Here is a 6000-nt window from a genome sequence, read left to right on the forward strand (position 1 = left end):
TTTTCAAAACCAGGGGTTTTTGTAGATGCAAATTAATCAGAAAGTCCTAGTATTAAAATAAAGGAAGTTATATTTCAATAGAACTACGATAAACACACCCTTTATTAAAAAAACAATTTTAGGCTTAACAAAAACTACAAAACCACAAAACAACTTTCTTTTCAAAGCTAGGGGTTTTTGTAAGTGCAATTCAATGAAAAACTTCTTAAAAGTTCTTAGTAGTATGGTAAAGGAAGTTATATTTCAATAGAACTATGACCAATACATATTCTATTTTCAAAACAAAAAAAAAACTTTACAAACCGCTATAAAACCACATAACAACTTTCTATTCAAAATAAGGGTTTTTTTCAAATGCAGTATAAAAGAGTTCATAGTATTAGAATAAAGGAAGTTATATTTCAAAAGAACTACGTAAGTATTGATGCACTCAAAAACATCCAACTAATTTACATATATCAAAACAAGACTAAGAATACAAAATGTTACTTATAGTATTCTAATTTCAACTTTTTTTTTTATGTTTTGGTAAGGTTGGTAAGGTGTAAGAGTATAGACCAGGGTTTCCCAAACTCATTTACTAAATCGCCCCCTTTTCAGAAATTTGAAAAATATCGCCCCCCACGATTTTAAAAGGTAGTTTTTCTCTTAAGTACAAACTTTTGAGCCAAAAAGGTTGTGTTTGAAATGTAATTTAGTCTGGTATTTCTTATGCACGCACTTTTGGGCTGGTTTCAAAGTAGTTTACAGGGCTTGAGGAAATAAGTTACAATTGTTTTCTTATTAGCCCATTAAAGTGTAAAAAAGTACTTAATTATTAAAAAGCCTTGTGTAATCTGTAATCGATCCTGTTTAAATATGAACTGTTTTGAAACTAATGAAACTTTTAGGGTAGTGGTGGACAACGTTTGTAGTCAGCAATTCATATTTACTAAAAAATATTTTTCTAGTTTCAACTCGTTAAAAAAATATAATTGCGGGCTGCATAATTTAATAAAACAACATAAAATAAAATTTAAAAAAACTTGAGCAAAATTGTAATAAAATGGTTTAGTATTATTGTGATCTAGTAAACACTATTGTGAACTGAAAACCAAATTGAAAATGTATTTCAAAATATTAAGTATCAAAAAAACTAAATTTTGTTTATTTTGGACAAGTAGTTTTCAAGTTATTTAGCGCGTAGAAATTTGACTGGATCTTAACCGTACGTTACCCATATGAAATCTTAACTGAAATCTGTTATTATAATAATCTCTCATATAACGAATTTCGGACATTTAGAAGTTAATACTAAGTAACTTATTTAAGCCGTTTGTTATTAGACTATAATAATTTACCAGAAGAAAATAGTGTAAAACTAAAATCTAGTGTTGAACTATTAAAATAAACAACTCATTCTGATTGCTAATATAATAAAAATTAAGATAAAACAAAAAACAGTTGTATTAATAGTTTAAAATTCCTTAATATATATATTTTTTTTAACAATAAAAAGTCAAGTTAGAAAATAAAATTTAATTTAACAATCTTTTAAATAAAAAATTTAAAGTCAGCTCAAATAGAGACTTCAAATCTATACTCTTTTAAAACCAAAAAAAAAAATTTGAAATAAAAACTTTAATGGTTATCAATTTTTTTTTACTTATACAGAATAAACAAGTGATAACAAAAAGATGTCAAATAAACTTTTTTCCAACAAATACTTTAATCAAAACGCTATAAAAACTTTTAGTGTAATGTAAAACGACAAATATAAATACAAAATTAACCAGGTCAAAATATAACTATTAACAGATTTAAAACATAAACCATTTAATAAATACAGTAGACTTCCACTTGAAATCGCACTTTCAACAAAATCAAAATGTGCAAACTCAAAAATTATTACCATTTTTTTTTTACAAAATGATATATTTAAATATGTTTTATGCAATAACTTATAAATAAACATGAAATAAACTAAAACATAAAAAAAACATTCATCAAAAAAAGTGGCTATATAAGATATTAAATATTAATTATTTTTTGTTTTATTAATACTTAGTTAATAATAGACTTTATTTTAGTTAAATTTAAGAAAATATAAATTTGCACTTTTTTTTGGGTAAAAATAAGAACTCAAGAGGAAGTCTACCGTAATTAATATTTATTAGGCATTATGCAAACCTGTTGTAGAATAAATAACTTAATATTTTTTTATTATAAAAAGACTACTTAAACACAATACAAACCAGGTTAAATAAGAAGTATTTTAAAAAATCAAATAAAATAAAAAAACTTTCATAAAATACAAAAATGCTACTGAAGTCTAATATAATGTGAAGGATGAGGTTCGTAACTGCTTGCAATTTTTTCTAATTTGATTCTTAATCAGTAAAATAAAGCCTCCTTTACAAATATCTAGATTAGATATTTTGCTCAAGATGTTGATAATGAACTAAAAGCTTTCTCAACAATACAGCTACAAGGAAAAACTATAACAACAATCTAAATCCCCCTAATGATTGGATACTTTTTCCTTTATTTTTTGTTGGGTCAAAAAGCTTTCATATCGTTCTTTAGAAAACTTTACTTTAAGTTCAAGGTCAGTTTGTAAGTCTGAGAAGGCTTCCTGTAAGTCGTTTACTTCAAAAAGATCTGCCTCGAAGGGATCCATATTTTTATCTATATGATAGCTTTTTTGTGTCAAATCAAAATTTTCTTTCTTAATATGTTGAAATTGTTAAAAATTCTAGATTTTTTAGGTTTTTTATTTGCCTAAATTGTCAAATTCCAGGTTTTTCCAGGTTTCTAGGTAAATTGGCAACCCTGTATAGTTTTATTAATTAGTGTAACTTAGTGACTTTTCAAAAAACAATTGACAATATCATGAGGTGATAGTTGATAATAGATAACATAGAGTTTTACAAAGCATTTTTCATTCCAAATAGCATATATGTCAGGTTATAAAATGGTAAGAGGGATTCCGATCGTCTATGATCTATGTAATTGTTAAGTAAGAAAACATATAAATGAAAATATGTAATTTACTTAAAAGTAAGGGTCACAAGTACTTGATTTTTTTCTCTATACTTTACTTAAACAAAATAAAGTTTTTTGTTTAAGTTTTACCTCAGGGTCAAATATTTAATAGCAAGCTAAAATTAGTAACATAGCAAGATAAAAAGTAAAAATTTTATGACAGCCCAAAATTTTAAAATCGCCCCCTTTTCGCCCCCTTACTAGTTATCGCCCACCCTTTCGCCCCCTTACTAATTATCGCCCCCCGACTTACTAAAATCGCCCCCAGGGGGGCGATATCGCCCACTTTGGGAAACCCTGGTATAGACTCATAAAAGTATATATAAGACATGTATACAATGCCTGAAATGTATTTTTTTATTTTGTTAGAAATAAAAAAAAAATTAAAAAGGATTTATGACGACTGTTACAAATTTCTTTTTCAATTTTTGTTTGTATTGCAAAGGTTGTACACCTTACAACCCATCGTCAACTAATTAAACTAATGAAAGCTACTTGCATGAAAGTTTTTAACATTTATTTATTTAAATTATTGTTTATGTCAACTAAGTTTTAAATTTTCTGAAACTACAACGTGTCTTAAATAAAAACTGTTTACTAAAGGTTATACTTCAATTTAATACTAAAACGTGTAAAAATAGAATCTTACTGTTTAAGTTAATGCCAAACTAAAACTAGAAGGCTTTAGAGTTTAGAACAATAACTACGCTGTTAATTTTTTTTATCTATAATTTAGCTTTAAAAAAACTAATGTAATTTTATTTGTACTAGTAGTAAAGTAATTACGGATAAAAGTTTAGCATATAAAAGCATGGACAAACTTTAAGTAAAATTGCTTAAACTTAAGCTATAATTTGTAACAAAATAGTATTAAAAGTTACAAAAAACAAATATTTAACACTAGAAACATATATAACTTAAAAAAGTATTTAAAAAAAACAAAATTCAGTGTTTTGTCTTCGACTGCTTTTATAAAATATTTGCTAAAATTATGAATAGTATAGTATATGTTTTACAATTTTGTAAATAAGCAAAAAAAGTGTAACCAATTTAAAACAGTAAAATGCTAAAGATATAAAATATTTAGTAAAGTCACAAAAATGTTTTAGTTATTTAAAAACGCTAAACATTATTCAAAATAATCAACAAAGCAAAAGTTCGAATCTAATCACAGGAATATCGTTCCAGCTGATTGGGTGAATTCGAAATGCTCGAGCCAGGATTGATTCAGGAAAATAATTTGCTACCACTGTATTAGTATCCGTGTTGCCCGTAAACAACTGAAAATTAAAACGTTTTGTAGAACAAAGTTATGTGTAAACAGTATAAATATGTTACAATATTCTAGTAATATGGTATTAGTGTAAAGTTCTGAGGCAGCAACAAACAAAAAAGAAATTCAAAGCTATATTAACATGAACACTTATCAAAACATGATTTAACTCACCAGAGGTTGATTGAAGCTGTCTGTAACATATTCGAAATCGTTTTCTTGCCTGTATTTCACGTGGTAACTTTTAACCCATTGCAAAATTTCCACTTCTCCCCTGCCTTGGGTTGCGACTCCTTTGACGAGCTTGTTCTCCAAAAAGTTTACTTGAATCCAGATGTCATCAGAATCAATACCTGTTTTGTAAAAGAAGGGAACGTCTGTTTAAACTGCTTATTTTTGATATGTTATATATTTTAATAACAAGTTTTTTAATATCGTGTAATTTTTTTAAAGTTTTTTCTAGTTACTAAGTATTTTTTAAATAAAAAGTGTAGTTTTTACGGTTTAAAGGAGGTTAGTGATAGGTATGATAGAAAACCAGCGACTACTTATATAATATCTTTATGACTTTTAGATTTTATTAGAAGGATTTTATTTTAATTATAATTTTTTTTATTTAAACAAGTTTTGAATAAAAACTTAAAAGTTACAATGGCTGCTGTAAACAACTTCTTACGGTCATTAAATTTTAATTGAACCAACAAAATGCACAACTCACCAGTTGTGCGACCATTCAAGTTGTTTGTGAACCATCCCCACTTTCCGAACAAGCGTCCGTGTTTAGGGGAATACCGCTCATCGCAACAGAACGACCCAGCACTTAGTTGGTGATCGGCCACCTTTTTTCTATCTTGGACTCCAGAATCGCAGATTTGACCTTTAAAATTAATATTTTTTTTTAACATTTTGTGATGCGCGCTTTTAAACGTATTTATTTAGATATATATGACAGCTTATTTGTAACATAGTTTGTTTACAGTTGATCAACAACAGTAAGTTACAAAGCAAAAATGCAGTACAGTACATGTATTATGATGCTTGTTACAAGTAATTAAGTACATTATTTATCAAATTATGTGTATTAAAGTTTCTTTTAGTGTTTGTTGACTTAAATTACCAGCCGTATTTGTTTAAAACTCATTGCAAAAGTAGTATAGTTTTTTCGATACTGAATTTTTGTAATACCAAGTGAGTAAAAAGTTTTTACTAATTATTACTTTTTCAAAATCGTAATTAGTAATTTTCATTATAAAGTTATTTCAATGTGATTAATATTAATAAAATATACCATAAAAACTTAAAAGTTGTGTAAAAAGTTTTGTGTATACATTGTAAAAGTTTCGTGCAGTATTTACTTAATTTTTTTTCATTAATAAAGAGTTATACTGGTAACAAAATATAAAAGTTGTTTTTTCTGATTATTTTTTATTGGTAATGGAAATCAAACAAACCACAACTTACTTTTCAACTTGTCATTGACGTTATTCAACAGAAACTCGTTAAAATTTTCCAAGTCACTGATCCTACTTTCCAGTTTACCAATCAAATCACCGTTATCTGATCCTTTTTCACCTCTTGCTCCAACTTCGCCTTTTTCTCCCTTAGCACCCTGTTTACCTCGCCTTACAGCTTGTCCAATGGAACCAGCAGATTCTGAATCACAAACGACTCTGCATGAATCGGTACAAGTCTGGCTGGTAACA

The sequence above is a fragment of the Thalia democratica genome, chromosome 4, assembly GCF_965202585.1.
Source record: "Thalia democratica chromosome 4, ktThaDemo2.hap1.1, whole genome shotgun sequence".
In the NCBI taxonomy this organism is placed as follows: Eukaryota; Metazoa; Chordata; class Thaliacea; order Salpida; family Salpidae; genus Thalia; species Thalia democratica.